Below are 19,347 nucleotides of genomic sequence, written 5' to 3' on the forward strand. Positions count from 1 at the left end.
TATACGTACTAAATTTTTATTTTAGAGGTCGTAATACCTTGCCATCTCTGAATTATGACTTAAACATAAGACTCTGTATGGTAATGTGTTACATTGGTTAACGAGGATGGTCCCGTAACTCACAAAGTTTTAACCATAAAATGGCTAGTTTATTGAGAACGATGAGTAGTTTAAATCTAGGAAAAATAATTTTTTAGTAATAAAAATAGATAACGATGAAGCATCCACCTCTAGAACTAAAAATGAATTAGAAATAGCTAAGTTAGAAGAAAGTTTTTATAATTGGAATATACCTATAATAGATAAAGACAAAGTATATAAAAAGAGAAACTTCTGGGAAGGAAGAAATTATGAAATTCATATGTTAGAATATTGTAAACCAGGAACAAGCAGTAATAAGATTATTACCATCTTAGAAGAAGATAAATTGAAAGAACATAGTAGCAAAGGATAATTTTATCCATATAGGGTTAATACAAGTAGCTATAAAACTTAATTTTAGGATAGGAATTAATCTACCTATATTATTAACCTTAAGAGATACCAGATTCTAAAATTTTTGTGATTCATTAATAGGAATATTAGAAAGTAACTGTCATGATGGACCAATTTTTTTTTAATTGTTACCCAAATTATGCTATGAATTTAAAAAATGAATACACATTGCAAGCCTTAAAATTGCAAGTAAGATCTTATGAAACAATTATAAATGAGAAATATGATCCATTTGAAATAATCTATAGAATATATTATAAAATTACTAAGGTTAATTATGACTTTAAAGCATTAAGATAATCCTCAAAAGAAGAAACGATAATTATGCATGCAAATCTAAAAAGATCTAATATACAAACCCCTAGAAGGTTAAGACATGAAGAATTAAAAAGCAGAATGCCTGAAAAATGGGTAATACCTGATGGTATTGAAGAACCACAAATACAAAATACTAGAATAAGAGAAATAATAAGAGAAGGACCAGATATTAGGATTAAGATGAATAGATCCCAATCATTAAGAATTCTTGATAATGTTGAAACTATTATTCATAGAAATTCTATAGATAACTCATCAATAGGAAATATGGATAATATTGTAGGAATTGACAACAGAAGGCCACATATAGCCACTGCTGTATACAAATCACCTTCAGAATTTGATCCAATGGAATCACAAGTTTTATCAGTAATTATTAAAGAAGAACCATTTGAAATTGATAAAGAATGGATAAGACAAGATTTTAATGCTGATTATAATAAACCACTAAGAGATTGGTATTTTACCAACCATTCAAAAAATGAAGTTATTAGACTAAGAGAACTATTCTATGATTTTATGAAAGAAAATAGAATTAGTTTATACTTATTTGATTGGTATGTTAATTATTACTCTAAAAACGATAAGAAATTATGTCCTTTAACAAAATCAACTGTTATTTGGAAAACAAGCTCAGGATCAGTAATAGAATCTGAATATCCTCCTAAAAAAACTATCAAAATACCAATTGGAAAAGACCTAGAAGTTGAAGCAACACCCTATAAAGATAGCAATGCAGAAGGAAATATAGAAAAAAGAGATATTAAGAAACTATATCAACAATTAAACTTTACTAATACCATGTTAGATATAATGAAAAATCAATTAGGAAGAATGAAAAATATGGAAAAGGTCATTAAGATAGAAAAACCCATAGAAAAACCTATATATAAGCTACAAAGTTTAGATAATATTAGCTTAAAATCTAAAGTAGAAGCAGAAGTTGAAAAACTAAAAGAAAAACTTAGAAGTATTAGTCTAAGAAAATTAACAATTAATACATTGCAAAAGGAAGAAGAATTAGAACTAAATAAAATATCCCAAAAAAGAGATTATCCTAAAACAAGGAATTAATATTTTAGACCATCACCAGTAGATGTAGGCTTAGAAGAGCGAACACAATTAGTGCAAAATAGTTTCTCAGGATCAGACTTAGTAGAATGGAATATAGATGGATTAAGTGAACAATCCATTTTAGATCAAATGTGTAATATGACTATGGCTACAACTGCCTATAAGATGAGAAAAGCTTCTGATAAAAAAGCGGCAATTATGATAATCCAAGAATTTACAAGACAATTAAAAGGTTGGTGGGATAATTTTCTCAGCATCCAAGAAAAAGAATTAATTATTAATAGTATTAAACAAGAAGATCAGTCATTAGACACTACATCCACATTAATATATACCATTATTAAAAATTTTGTAGGAGATCCCAGTATTTTTAAGGATAGGATACAAACTCAATTAATGAATTTAAGATGTCCAACCATGTCTGATTATAGATGGTATAAAGATGTTTTTATGTCAAAAGTTATGATAAGAGATGATTCACATGCACCTTTTTGAAAAGAAAGATTCGTAGCAGCCTTACCAAAATTATTCTCTGAAAAAGTATTACAAAAACTACAAATATAGTATGGACCCAGATTCCCTATAATTCATTAACCTTTGGACAATTGCATAATATAATAGTACAAACAGGTATAGAAATATGCACAGATACCAAGATACAATAGAAAATAAAACAAGAAAGTATCACGGGAAAAAGAGAGCTTGGCACTTTCTGTTATCAATATGGAATAACTCCTGAAAAAGTATCTAGTGGACAGCATAATGTTAAAAAGAAAAAATTTATAAAAGACCTAAATATAATATAGACAAACCCTTTTATTATGAATAGAAATATTATAAAAAATTTCATAAGACTCCTAAAGAAAAAACTAAATTTTCTAATAAGAAAAAACAAGTAACATGTTGGAAATGTAAAAAACAAGGACATTATGCTAATAAGTGTACGACCGAACAAAAAATAAATAAAATAGAAAATAAAGAGATTAAACATGATTTGACAGCCATACTAATCAATTCAGAATCAGAAGAAGAATCAAGTTATGAGGATTCTTCTGAAATTGAAGACTATTTTATACAACAATTAGACCTTATGTCGGAAGAAAAAAGCTCAGAAGGAAATAGTGGAAAAGAGGAACAGAATAATTGTTTAGGAATAGGATTATGTAACTGTAGAAATTGTGAAAAAACTATAAATGTTTTAACTAGAGAACAAACCTCTACCCTGGTCAAAATAATAGACAAGTTAGAAGATACTCCCTTAAGAGATGAGTTTATAAGACAATTAGCTGAATTAGTTAAAAAAGAAGAAGAAAGTAAGCAAAAAATAAGACCAATAGAAATAAAAAAAATTTATAATCGTTTTAAAAACCCACAAGAAGAAGTTTCCCTTAATTCTCTCAAAGAAGAGATAAAAAGTTAAAAAAAGAAGTTTCAGAATTAAAGCAACAAAATATCAATATGGACTATAGATTACTAAAAATAGAAGGAGAAAATATAATAAAAATCCAAGAACAAACTTTGAAAAATAATGTTAGAAAAACAGAGGAGACTAGTAACATAACAATTCCCGAGAATTATATTAATTTGGGTACAGAAAATTACATAAATATACTAACTTTATTAGTAAGCCAAAAGTTGTTCACTACGATAACCTTAATAGTGGGAGAAGAAAAATTTGACTTTATAACTATGGTAGATTCAGGAGCTGATGTTAATTGTATACAAGAAGGATTAATACCGATAAAATATTATGAAAAAACTACAGAAAGAGTCCTAATGGCAGAAAATGATAAAATGACTATAGACTATAAGTTATCTAAAGCAAAAATTTGTAAGAATAGAGTATGCTTTGCCACTATATTTTTTTTGGCAAGAAATATATCTCATCAAGTTATAGTAGAAAATTCTTTTACTTTATTATTATATCCTTTTAATGTCGATATCGACGGAATAATTTGTACACGAATCCCCAATCATCCTGTTCATTTTGAATTTCTCACTAGACCAAAACAACATGAGCTTAATATGTTACACACCTATCTACACAAGTTAGTATTATGGAAACAGAAGTAAAACAAATTAATTGTTTGAGCCAAGAGAAAATTTTACAACACCTACCACTCCAAATTAATATTATAGAAAGAAATACAAGACAAATTAACTATTTAAACCAGGAAGTTACACATAAAAGAATAGAAGAATAATTACAAACTCAAGAAATACAAGATAAAATAAAAGCAATTGAAGAAAAAATAAAGAAAGAATTATGTAGTCTAAACTCCACAGCTTTTCAGCATAGAAAATTACATAAAATATCTTTACCATATGAAGATGGATTTAATGAAAAAATATACCAACAAAGACAAAACTAATACATATGAACAAAGAATATTTAGAATATTATAAAAAAGAAATACAAAAATATCTGGATAAGGGACTAATAAGACCTTCAAAATCACCCTAGAGTTGTACAGGCTTCTATGTGATGAAAGCATCTGAAATAGAAATAGGTGTTCCAAGATTAGTTATTAATTATAAACCTAAATGGATTAGGTATCCCTTACCAAATAAAAGTGATTTAATTAAAAGATTAAATAAAGCAAATATCTTTTCAAAATTTGATTTAAAATCAGGATACTATCAAATTGCAGTAAAAGAGGAAGATAGATATAAAACAGCTTTTATAGTACCCTTTGGACATTATGAATGGAATGTAATGCCTCAAGAATTAAAAAATGCTCCAAGCGAATTCCAAGAAATAATGAATAATATATTTTACCTGCATATAAAATTTACTATAGTATATCTTGATGACGTATTAGTATACTCAAAAAGAATAAAGCAGCATATATATCATCTAAAAAAATTTATGGATATTATAAAAGAACAAGGATTAGTTTTATCAGAAAAGAAAATGAAAATTTTTACAACTAAAGTAAGGTTTTTAGAATATGAAATTTATCAAGGAACTATAGTACCTATTAAAAGAGCTATTGAATTTACAGATAAATTTTCAAATGAAATAACTGACAAAAAATAACTACAAAAATTTTTGGGATGTTTAAATTATGTAGCAGAATTCTTACCTGGAATCAGAGTTATATACGAACCTCTTTATAAGAGATTAAGAAAAAATTCACCTCCATGGACAAAAGAAATGACTTCTATAATAATAAAGATAAAAAATGCAATAAAAGAAATACCTTGTATAAGTATACTAGACCCATCGGCTAAATTAATTGTAGAAACAGATGCATCATAATTAGGATATGGAGGAATTCTTAAACAAATACCTCCTAATAGCTCAAAAGAACAAATAGTAAAATATCATTCAGGAATTTGGAACCAAACTCAAAAGAATTACCCAACAGTCAAAAAAGAAATACTTGCCATAGTATTATGTGTTTCAAAATTTCAAGAAGATTTATTTAATAAAACCTTCTTAATAAGAACTGATTGTAAAGCAACCCCAAATGTTTTAGAAAATGATGTAAAAAATTTGGTTTCAAAACAAATATTTGCAAGATGGCAAGCTATTATATCATGTTTCGATTTTACTATTGAACATATAAAAGGAGAACTAAGTTCACTTCCTGACTTTCTTACTAGAGAATTTTTGCAGGGAAAGAATGGATCAAAAACCAGTCTCCAGTGAAGATTATAGTCAACCTTTTGACTAAATAAAAGAAACAAAATTACCTATTACTCCTGTACCAGCAAAACCATTATCATTAAGACCCATGACTATGTCACAGGTTGTAAAAGCATCATCATTATCATCACCTTCTAAGAGCTCTTTAATTACTACTAATAATAAATTCACATTATTACTCAACCCTTGAAAGAACAGTTTTCTTACTATGAAAAACCTAATCCTATTAAAATATTAACCATTAAAAAAGAGTGGTTCAAAAAAGATAGAAAAATCCTATACAAGACTATTTTTTCAAATACCTTTCATTACATTCCTATTAACCCACAAAAAATCCAAAAATTCTGTGAATTCATATTAGTAGACACCGGATCTATTGAATTGACACATTATAGAGACTCCAATACCAAACAGTCCGTTTATTCAAAAATAAAAATCATGAAAATATTATCTTTACAAGAGTGGGAATTACCCCCATATCAGTCCAAAAGCTTCTCTTTGAAATTTGAACCTCAAAACTATACCTATTATGATTATCAAGAAGCATGGAGTCATATCTTATTCCTATCACCAAGTCCCCATTCTTGGTTCATTTGGTTCAGAAAGGAGATATCATTACAGTTTCTCAAATGGTTCCAATAATGGTTCCAAAATTTTGGACCAATAGAAGCCTTCTTCCCGAAAGAAGTCAGCATGGCATATGAATATTTTAAAAGCAAGTCATCATTTCTACAAGAGTATAAATTCATTTCATTTATAGCAGCTATGGGAATAAGCTGGATTATGACTTGGGAATATGATTCAACAGCATATGAAGAATGTTCAAGCATACAATATTTGGTAAGAATAATAAAAATAAAGTGGTGGAACAAATATGACATAAATCTTCTGAGTAAAAGAGCTATTGATCAATGGTTAACAACATCACAAAAACATCCAGCAATAACAGCCTCAAGCACCACCAACGAACAAATAGCTTATAAAAAAGAGACACAATTTTTAGCACAGAAGCGACAAATTATGGCAGCCCTAGCAGCAGCAACCTCAAAGGAAGATATTCAAAGCTCTCTACAAGCAATACAAACCGTATATATATATATATATATAATTGAGTGTTTTAAAAGAATATGTATAAAATATTTAAAATTTGCATAATACAATAAGAAAACAACATTGGCTTATATTAGAAAACATTAATTTTAAGACTTTAATTTGTTCATTTATTTTTTTAGTAATACTTCAATTGGTTTTTAATATATATTTTTTTGGACAAAGGAATTTTTAACAAAAAATAAATAAATTAATTTTTAATCTTTTAGAATACCATACATATTAAGAGTTTTTATTTAAAAAAAATATTTTGAATTTATGTTAAAAAGAACAAATTTACTATTATGCATATTATTTGTTAATTTTGTGGTAGCTTTATTTCACAAATAGTTTTATTTTGCTGAGATATATTGATAAATTTAAAAAAATAATATTTCATAAGTATTTTTTGCAAAAATTAAAAAATAAAAAAAATTCATTCCTATTTTACAGACTATACATGTAAAATCACATTAAAGAGATTTTAATTATATTAAAATATTATTTTAAATTAATCATTTATTTTATTTTTTATAACCTTTAAAATATAAATATCAATAAAAAAATATATATTTCTATTTGAATTCAAATAAAATATAATAAAAATTTAAATTTTGTGTTTTAATTCCAATTCAATAAAAATTATATTTTTTATAAATTTATCAATTTAAAACAAATCCATAATGATTTCTTAAGTTTTATTATAAATCATCATTAATTTACCATCATCCATGGAACTATTATGGGAATTTTTTATTTTGAATAGATACACCTAATATATAGTCCTACATATAACATATGAATTCAAAGTTAAGATTTTTAGAGTTGACGTTAGGATTTTTGCTAGTAAAGAATTTTATAAGAATATAGTCGCATTGTGAGTATAGATTCTAAACCAACAGAAATCCCTTCGTACAAACGTTTTGGTTGTCACAAGTAACAAATCCTTTTGAAATTGATAACCGAGTATTCAAACATCGGGTCGTCTTCTCAAGGAATTGCAGGGAGGTATGTTCTTATTATTGGTTATGGGTTTTGTAAATTGGGATTTTGAAAATGGGAAACAAGTAAATTAAATGACAAATAAAATAAATAATTAACTATAAAATAAACTCTTGGCAAGATATGAAAATTCGGAAGTTCTATCCTAGTTGCTCCTATGAGAATGAAAGTTAATCCCACTTAGTTAACCTTTGCGTAAGCAAGGGAAAGTCAAGTGAATCAATTGGTTAGATTTCCCAAGTCCTAGCCAATTTCTAAGGAAAGACTAGAGTTAGTGGAATTCCAGTTAATTAGCTGACATAACAATCAATCATGAATAGTTGATAACTCAAGAGCTTCCAATTAATCAATTAAAGCCAATAATATAGAAAGTTAAATAAGAATCTTAGATCTGAAATACCTCAAATTGAATTAATAAAAGTATCAAAAGTAACATGGACAGTTGTAGCTAAATAAAGAAGTTGAGTTAAACATAGGAATCCATAAACTAAATTGAGAAAATAAATAAAAAGAACATTGAACCTGGTATGAAGATGAAATAATCTTGAAGTGAAAAGAAATCCTAATCCTAAAATAAATTCTAATCCTAATCCTAATCCTAAGAGAGAGGAGAGAACCTCTCTCTCTAAAAACTACATCTCAAACTAAAATTGTGAATTATGAAAGGCATAATTATGAATGGATGCATTCCCCCACTTTATAGCCTCTAATCTGTGTTCTCTGGGCCGAAAACTGGGTCAGAAACAGCCCAAAATCTGCTGATTGTGAAATCTGGTCCGTACAGGTCGCGGCAAAGTGACGCGGAGGCGTCATCCACGCATATGCTTTCCAACGCAAGTGGAACCGCATCATTTGGACCTCTGTAGCTCAAGTTATGATCGTTTTAGTGCGAGAGGGTCAGGCTGACAGCTTTGCAGTTCCTTCAACTTCTTGTATTCCTTCCACTTTTGCATGCTTCCTTTTCATCCTCTAAGTCATTTCTGCCCTGTAATTCCTGAAATCACTTAACACACATATCAAGGAATCTAATGGTAATAAGAGAGGATTAAATAAAAGGAAATAAAAGTCAAAGAAGCATGTTTTCAATCAAAGCACATAATTAGGAAGGCAAATATAAAACCATGCAAATAATATGAATAAGTGGGCAAAGAATAGATAAAAACCACTCAATTGAGCACAAGATAAACCATAAAATAGTGGTTTATCAAGTTTGAACTAACATATAATAATATCTAAATATTTGTTATATTATATTTATTTTACAAATTAAATAGTAATTTAACTAATGTTATGCTTTAATTATTTTTAAAATCATAATTGCATAAATTTGGTTAGTATTCTTACTTTATTTTATTATAATTATTTGTTATTTCAAACTCTTAAGTTTAAACTCCTGTACCACCTTAAAAAGTTATATATTAGATGAATTGTTTTAAAATTAAAATATGTACACTACAAGAAAAAGGCGCATTTGTAACAAAAAATAGTGTTACAAAACGTCGATATTTTGACACAAAAGTTTTTTGTAACAAAAAAAGGGTCCATTGCAGTAAGTCCCGTTACAAAAAGTTTTTGTAACGAAAAATGAAACTGTTACAATTCAATAGCATATTTTGTAACAATTTTTTCTGATACAAAAAACCAGAAACCGTTACAAAAGTGGTAACAAATTTCGATCTTGAAGGTATTTTTCGTGACAGTCAATTTTTTTTCTATAAAAAAAATTTGTTACAAAATGTAACATGATTTGGTAACATTTTTTTTTCTTCAGTTACGAAAGTAAATTAATTATTTTGTAACAACTTTTTTTTATTACAAATTACATGCATAATTTACTAAATTATTTTTTAAATTAACTAATATATTAACGCTTTTAATAAGCAAGTTTACATGTATATAATATGCAAAAACATACATAAGTCAAATAAGATCCTTTTAGCTAAAATTGTCTTGAAACAAAATAACATTAACTAGTGAGTACATTGATTAGTTCAACCAAAACATAAAAGTTCTAACATAAAAGTTCAACCAAAACATAAAGTTCTAACATAGATTAGTGTCTCTATGCATCAAAACATTCTTGAGCCCTCAAGGTAGCATATGGTCACTATTTCAGCACTCCTGTAAATAAGAAAAACCGAAACAAAAAAGTTAGAAACAAGATATAACACTAATTATAATTTTTCCACTAAATTTTATCCAAAATATTTAGAAAAACTTCGGCAAAATCTCCCCTAAAACTTGAATATTTCCACCGTCCACGGTTCCAACAAACACAACCAATTCACAACTTATGTCTCAGCCATACCCAACCAAATTTATCAAACTAAATAATAGGACATTCGTCATTTTTCAACCATGACACAAGTAAAATGTGATAAATAGATCCATATACAAATTAAAGTATACTAATATAAAATGGGAATCATCTACGAAAATGTATTAAAACCATAAGCAACTTTAGGAGTACCTTTAGGGTCTAGTTTGTTTCATTGTCAAAGCGTGCTATGAGAGAGTTCACAACAACTTGTTGAGCTTCCAATTGAGCTTTCATTTGAGCTAATTCTTCCTCTTGCCGTGTTCGTTGCTCTTCAAGTTTTTCTTTGAGCACATCTATTTCCTTTGTTAGCTCCTCACGGTCTTGCATTGCCTCTTAAAATTGTGTTTGAATCCTTAACTTAGACTTTGGAGCCTTTATGTCATAACTTGCACCACTTTTCTCACCTCTCACAAGTAGAAAAGCTTCATTTGCAGTGAGAGGATTTTCCAAATACACAACCAAATTTATCAAACCAAATAATAAGACACTTGCCATTTATCAACTATGACACAAGTAAAATGTAATACATAGATCCATATACAATTAAACTATATTAATAATATATGAATCATCTATGAATATGTATTAAATTCAGTTTATTATATCTACCAAACAAGTTAATGTCTCCTCTAATTTGACAACCTTTATCTAAATTATCACATACTTAAATAATTCAGTTAGATGATTTACATGAACAAATACAGAACTTTTTTTGTATAATTATTCATTAATAAACAGTAAATACTTCCCTAATTCTTACAAATAAAAGAATATGAATCGCAAGTATAATTAAGGGAAAAATCACAGTTAAACCAAGAATACCATATATTACCTGCTCAATAATGTTATTATCTGTCAATGGAACTTTCTGCTTCTCTATTTTCATGTGTCCCTTCTTATAGATTAGCTCCTTTATGCTCTTAAAATTTGGGTATCTACAAAAGAAACAGATTTTCAAGAAATCAAGAATAATTTTAACATCATCGGCTAAATCATTACTTACGAGTCTATACCCTCAGACCTCATGCAATGTAATATAACTAAACACTAAGCCATTATTTAAAGAAATATTCTCCAACACAGATAAGCCAAACTAATAATCTAACATCAACAATACATAAACACCCATATGAAAATTTCAATCATATTCATCATATCAACTTTCTCTAGTTTTATTTACATAACTAAGTCCTGACTCTCACGAGCATCTTAGGTTCACTCACAAACAATGTAGCTTAGTTACATGCTCTCAAGTCTAAAGTTAAAGTAAAACAACTTATAAATTTATAATTAATTAAAACTGAAATAAAATAATAATAATAGTTAAAATTTTCAGTACAAAATATCTTCAACATAAAAAGGCAACTACCAAATAGAGATATGAAACACCAAATAACGTATATAAGTTATCAAGTAACTTATTTGACTTTGCTATGCCTACAATTGAAGCAAAAAATTTTATCATATCAAGACATACTAAACTAGATATTATACAATCATACAATAGTAAATATTCCAACTCCAGGATGGAAGATACAATACAACCAATTGCAGTTAACTTGAAGTGATAATTCCAAATCTAATAATCCAGTACCAACACAAAACACACTCCTAATTCTATACAATTCAGTAGCTAAAAACGAAATCAACTTCAAATTTTATAGAAGCTCCATAAAGCTACCCTGCCACTGACAGCTAAAAACATAATCACCTCATAACAAATATTTATAGTTAACTAGTTATAAAACAAATAAAAAGAAAATCAATGACAACAATATTCCTAGAAATGAAAGAAAATCAAAATCAGAGGGGAGAACGCCCTTACCAGAAGTGGATCCCAGCGAGGCAGTGCTATTTTTCGGCAACAGGGACTCAGTGACACAACCCCGAATAACGGCGACGACGGTGACTCCACGAACGGAGACTGGGCGCAGCAGCGCGAACAGCGACTCCTCCTTCTTCCTCGGTCTTCCTCCCACCACGCATCTGTCTCTCCTGCGCGTCCTCAGCGTCGCCCATGATGCGAGATGCGATGCAGTGGAAGCTAGCAATGATCCGCTTGCGATGAAGACGAGGACGGCGGCGGCTTCCCTCGGCGATAGCAGAACGCGAACTAACGGCGGTGACGGAGGCACAGCGGCACTCCTTCCTCGCTCAGCTCTTCCTCTCGCTCAACGTCTCCCCCTTCCTGACGGCGACACGACGGCGCGGCGGCAGTGATGCCCGCCGGCGCCGTCCTCCCTCTTCCCCTTCTCCTTCTCTTGCTCTTTGATTCCAGCTGCTCCCTTTCTTTTCCTTTCTTTCCCTGTACTGTGTGTGTGCGTTTTTGTGTTGTGTGTGTGCAATTGGGCAATTGTGAATTTGTGCGTTTTTGTGTTGTGTGGCGGCTGAGAGGGTTTAGGGTTAGGATGAGTGAGGGTGAGTTAGTGTGTGTGGGTAGGATTAGGATAAAATTAGCGTTAAAATTTTTAATTTGAGAATTAGTATTTGTTTTGGAAGAAAATGTAAAATTAGAGACTTTTGGATAAATTAATAATTAGTCATTTTAATTAAATTAGGGTATAAAGTATTAAATATTTATACAAATTATATAGATTTTAATTAATTTTAAACTTAAAATTTTATCACTTTGATTTAATTATTTTTTGATAATTAATTTTTTAAAAATAAAATTATTAATAACTATAATAAATCACAAATAGTTTATTATTTATTTTTTAACAACCAGAAATTTTACAAGCTTAATAATGAGTGTTGGATTATGGTGGGTTTAAGATTTTAGTAGAGAAAAAGAAAAAATCAGAATTCTATATTTTATTTTTAAGGAAGTTTTTTAAAAATTTATTTAAATATATAAATATGTTAAATTTTAGAGTGGTAATGAAACAAAAAATAATATTTTCTATAAATTTATTTTAAATAAAAGAAAGAGGGTAATCCAGTGAGCAATTTTACCTTCTGTAATAAGATAGCGTGACCTTGAGTGTGAGAAGTGAAGCCATAAAAATATTGAGAGTGGATGAAGGTAGCGAACAGTAGAATGAAGAGTGAAAATGAGGGTTAGAATTAAGATTTTTATTTTTTACTTTTGTTTGTATTTTTTAATTTTAACTATTTTTATTTATGTTTAACAATTAATTTTTTAATTTAAAAATTAATTTTTAATCAACATTTAAAACTTGATAATTAGTAAAAATTATATTTAGTTTTATAAAAAATATAAAATAATATATACCATTTTTAAAAATTCATCATTTAGTCTTTAATTTTTAATAAAAAATAATTAATTAATATAAATAATATTTTAAAAAATTAAATTTTTAAAACAAAATAAATTTATCTTAAAGATTTAATATTTTAAATTAATTTTTTTAGTTAGCAAAATTCTTGGATTTTGTGACAAATAAATAATTTGTTACCAATAATATTAAATTTTGTGATAAATTAATTTTTTGTTACAAAATAATTGGAGTTTTTGAAACAAAAAATTGTTTTGTTACAAAACAATTGGAGTTTTTGAAACAAAAAAAAATTTTACAAAATATTTCGAATTTTTGCAACTTCTTTTTTTTTTTGTTACAAAATATTACAATATTTTGTAACAAAACACCATCTCGTTACAAAAACTAACATAATTTGTAACAAAATAAAATAGGTTGTTACAAAATATTATCATGTTTTGTAACAATTTGTAATGTTGTTACAAAACATTATTCTTTTGTAACAATCATTAATTATTATTACAAAAAACTATTTTTTTGTAACAATTTTAACTTTGATACAAATTTTTTGTTACAAATGTTCTTTTTTCTTGTAATACGTTTAAAGTTATAGGTTTATAAAAAATACAATTTTACAAATAAATTTGATTTAAAATAAAAAAATAGATTACAATTTGTATTAGTTTTTACTTTTTATTTTATTTAAATACAAATGAGAATATTTTTTATTGAAATTTATTATTAGAATATTTTTCACTATGATTTCGCTTACATAACATGTAAAAATAAGAGTAATTCCCTTTACTTCATAACATGTAAAAATAAAGTATAAATTAATCCTTATTTTTAAAAACTAATATTATTGAGGAATTAAATTATTATTTAAAAACAAAAAAGATTTTATTTTTTATTTTATTAGAGATAGTTTACTATTTTTCTAATAGAAAATTTTTTTATGATAATTTCAATGAAGTATTATTTTTAATTTAGATATTTTAACAAACAAAAACTTATAGAATTTAACTATTTTAATCATGTTCATCAATCTTAGCATTTAAAGAGAAAAAAATATGATATTTAAATTACACTACTTGATATTTCATATATATAAAATCATTTCGACACTTCTATGTTAATCTTGCTATTTTTATAAAAATATTAATATTAACATAGAAGTCGAATTTTTTTTAATTTATTTCTTTTTACAAGTAAGCAATAAATTTTTGTTGGCAAAACTTTTTTAAGATTTATTTTCTATTTATTTAGTTATCATACTTAATAATAGAGTTTTTTTTGTTATTTTCTCTCGTAACTAATTATTTGGGGGGAATATATATATATATATATATATATATATATATATATATATATATATATATATATATATATGAATCTACATATAAATATACGTAAATATAGAATAGTTAATTTGATAGTTAATTTTTAGTACATGTAATAATATTTTTTATCTAAATAATGCATAAAAAATAAATAATAATAGTTCTTCTATTTTTTATAATGTCATTTTACACATAATTTTTTATAGGTTAAATTACACAGTTAGTCTCTACACTTTTAGTGAAATTACAAATTGGTCTTTATACTTTAAAAGTTTATAATTGGATCCCTAAAAAGAATTAAAATTTGTAATTTAGTCCCTACCGGTCAAAAAGTGTTGATTTAACAGAATATTCTCAAAATATACTGAAAATATTCTATTAAAATAGAAAATATACTGAGAATATTATGTTAAATTAAATACTTTTTGAACGGCAGGGACTAAATTGTAAATTTTAATTATCTTTAGAAATTCAATTACAAATTTTTAAAGTATTGGAACCAATTTACAATTTCACTAAAAATGTAGAGACCAACTGTGTAATTTAACCTTTTTTATGTTGTATATTTGTATTTTTTTCAAATATATAATATTATTAAAATAAAAATGATCATATTCATTTTTTATAGAAAATATAGTTATATATATATATATATATATATATATATATATATATATATGAATACTTAAATTTAATATTCAGTAAGAGAAAAAAGATAAGGTTCTCAACTTTTTTATTTCAATTTAATTAAAATTCGCAAATTTTAATTTTTTAAAGAAAAACTAAAAAAAAAAGAAATTATTTTTTCTTTTTTAATCATAGTATCTATATTTGATACTGAAATAGATTTTTTTCTTTTTTGTAAAAAAATGTGGTGATGAAATAGGTTAATTTGAAAATTTTCTCTCCTGCAAAATTAAACATCTAAACACAAATAGTACTATGCGTCTCTGTTCCATAGCAGCTGTCCCTTACCATTTTTTTTCTTTTGAGTTTGGGAATACAATAGTCATTTACACCATACTACAGGATAAATGCTAAATTTACAATTTGTTCATACCTGGAGTATCAAACTTTTAGAAAAGGACGATGGAGCACCTGAAATGCTTCCTATTAGGGATGTCAACGAAGTAAGGCGGGGGCGGGGGATGCCTCCATGCTCCCCATCCCCGCCCCCAGATTTGTTCTCCGTCCCCGTTTTTGTTTCCCTTAGTGGGAGAATATTACTCCCCAGTTCTATTTTTCATCTCTCTAATATTTCTGACTAATTATTAATTTCTATAGGAATAGAGTTGAAAGTATCTATCCTATACAAAAACAGCAAAATTTTATACAAAAATTCTAAACGACAAGAGGGTGACTTTCAAAATGACACCATGGTGAGCCAGAGCACAGAGCATTGGACAAAGTCAGAGACGTGATAACAGAAAGGAGAATAGAAACGACGATAGAGTTATGGAAAGGAATGTCATGAATATAGAGAATGATGCGGTGAGGGTGATGGGTGACAATGCGGTGAGACAGGAGAGTGGTGAGGGGGTGACTGTAGAGATGTTGGATGGAGTATGGATGACGCTAGGGATCTATGAATTAAAGAACGGTTATGCAAATGAGGATTAGGAATTTTGAGTCTCTATATATATATATATATATATATATATATATATATATATATATGTATGGCATGTGAAATGACTAAAAAACATATATGAAAAATAAACTATTAAGGACAATTAAGTAAATTTATAAATTTTGGGGATTAGCAAGGACCAGATGGGGATCCCCGCTCGGGTCCCCACGCCTACCTTGGGAGAATTTCGCCCCCTGCCCCCATCCTGCAAAATTTTTTCCCACCGTCGAATCTCCATTCGGGACAATTCCCGCAGAAATTCTCACGTCTCGGAGAGTTTTGTCATCCCTACTTCCTATATTATATGTACTAACTTAGTATATATAACAAAAGTGATAAAGCTAGTTTTAGGTGCTGAGCTTGAAATTATTGGGCTGTGCAAATGCTCGAAAATGCTAAGCGTCAAAACGAGTGTTAAGTGCTTGCGACATGTTAAATATTTTTTTTTCAACTTCGAAAATGTTAAACACTAGTTTAGGCATCAGGTGTCAAGTACAATTAATTGGATTTTATAAATAATAAAAAATATATAATTTAGTAAAAAATTCAAAGTGAAAAATATAATTAGTTAAAAGCTAATAGATTAAAAAATAATTAATTAAAATTTAGATATGCAAATATAAATAATTTGTCTCGAGGTTAAAGATTATTATTTAAAAGTTAAAAGAGATAAAAAAAAAGTAAAATAAGAGTTAAAAATATAAAAGGTAAATAACGTAAAAATTTTAAGAATATAACAATAATTATAATAAAAAACGTAGAAAGAGAATTTAAAGCCAAAAGCTTAAAAGTTCTATTCATAAAAGACTTAAAGTGAGGTAAGAGAGGTGAAGAAAGATCAACTAAGATACGAAAAGAGAAAAGAAAAAGAACAAATGAAATATAGGAAAACAGAAATAGAGAATTGATGAAGTCTAGAGTCTAAGAGTTAGAAGTCAATTGAAATAGTTTCGGCCATAAGACTTAAGAACTGAGTTCGAAAACAAAAGATATAAAGAAAGACTTTGAGTAATGAATGGAATAACTAATAATGTTAAACGAGTGATTGAATACTTGACAAGGTCAAGAATTTCGTTCTACTTGCTCAGTATTTAAGTGATTTGGTAGAGACATCTACAAATTAAGAATTGTTTTCCAGATGTAACGTATAATCAATATAATCTAAATTCAAATGTAATGGCTTCAGCCATAAGGCTTATATGCAACTATATGCATATGAAAAGTCATATATGGGACTTGTATCTAGGTAATATCGAGTTGCAGGGTGTAAGCCGATACGTGAGCTCATGATCTGCATAGAGTAGACATGCATCATACTTATTTGTGCATACCTATATGCTAAATATGTATTGTATGTTTGTGCGTGCTTTTTGTATTCTTGTCTACGTGATGTTTTTATATTTTCTATATGTCTATTGCTTTCTATATTTTACTATTTTTTGTATTTTTTATTTGTACATTATTTTTCTGGTAAGCAACGAAGTCTTAATGAACTTAACTAACAATCTCAATCTTACTAAAAACTCCCAAGTTCTCACCCCCTTTCTCTCCTCCAGATAGAACACTAGTGGCACAATAAAGACGTATGATCGTGCGGAGGAGTGATGGATGATTCTGATGGCATCAGCTTGGGTAAAGATTTTGAAGACCATGTTATACCCTCACTTTTATAATTTAGAGGAATTAGGGAATGTTATATATTTGTGTGTGTGGGTGTGTGTGGGTGAATAGTTAATAGTTAGTCACTTCTAGAAGTGTTATATTAAATGATGTTAACCACGTCCAGTGCATATATGTAAAAGTTCTAATTCTGCTTTATCTATTATTATCTATGATTTTATTTATGAATGTTTTTGCTTAGACCAAACACGTTTTTAAGAAAAATTATCCTGCGAAACAATTGCACGTTAACACTAATCAAGCTCATATAATAAATATTAGTTAATAAATAAGAAAGCAAGTTAGTAACACCTAGCTTCTAGTGTATTAATGACATGCTAGAAATTGGGTCGTTACATATAGCACAGACATCTATATACTGCATGAAACCTAAACGGTTCCATATGGAAGACATACGCAACAAACACGTCAATCCCCTCAAAGAACCCAGGTTTTAACACCCTAACTAGCCACCCATCTATCATTATCCCTATTATACATCCATAGATGATGATTTGGAATCATTTTGCAATAAACACCCTAGAATTCAACTAACAACACAAGTTATTAAATTTTTTAGAAAATTCGGTAAAATTTCTTCTATAATTATAATCTCTCACCAATTTAATTATCATTTTTTTTACATACCAAGTATATTTAAAATAATTTAAACGCAGAATTTCTCCTTAATTCAAAGACATACATCCACAAAATAAATTTATCACTTTTCATAGAAGAACAACTATAAGCATAAATTAGAACAAACACGCATTCTATAAAACATCAAATCCTAGTTGTTCTAGTGCGCAACCCTTATTACTCCATAATTTTCTAGCAAATAAGGGTTTCGAGAAGGCGCCACTACGAAGCCTTCTCCCACTTTTGTCCTAAAACTCTATCCTAAAAAAAGTAGGTCCATCATAAAACATAAACAACATACACATTTAGAGATAGAAAACCAACTTGAGTGCTGCATGAACAACCTATGATTAAAGCTACACAACTCAAAAAAAATATCCTAAAATAGAAGTGAAATTAGTAAATCTAAAAACTAATCATTAAAACTTAAAAATCTAACTTGAAAAATTAATAAAGTAAGTGAAATGTAAAAATTAATAACCCTAAATGTCTATTTACTTTCATCAAATTAAAACATAAAAGATTTATAATTAATCTTATATTTTAAACTAAAAACTAATTAAAATATCCTATTAGTTTATAATAGAATATAACAGAGTGTTATTCCATCATCTTTCTATTCATGTTATTCATGAAAAAAGTAACAACTTATAACTTAGTAATTATCATCCTAATTGCAAATTTTTTAACACATAACAAATTAAAATTATGTAAATTAGGATTTAAGGTTTATCTACTCTAAATTTTTTACTACGTGAGTTACCTGAAAATAGTGAAAGTGCAAAAACTTCTCCAACATGGTAGTGGCAGTATGTACGGCATAGTGGCAATGACAGTGACTAACTTGGAGGCTACATTTTAGGGTTTTAGTTTAAAAAATGCAAATATAAAATAGGATACAATATAAA

Source organism: Arachis stenosperma, chromosome 6, assembly GCF_014773155.1.
Source record: "Arachis stenosperma cultivar V10309 chromosome 6, arast.V10309.gnm1.PFL2, whole genome shotgun sequence".
NCBI classification, from domain to species: Eukaryota; Viridiplantae; Streptophyta; class Magnoliopsida; order Fabales; family Fabaceae; genus Arachis; species Arachis stenosperma.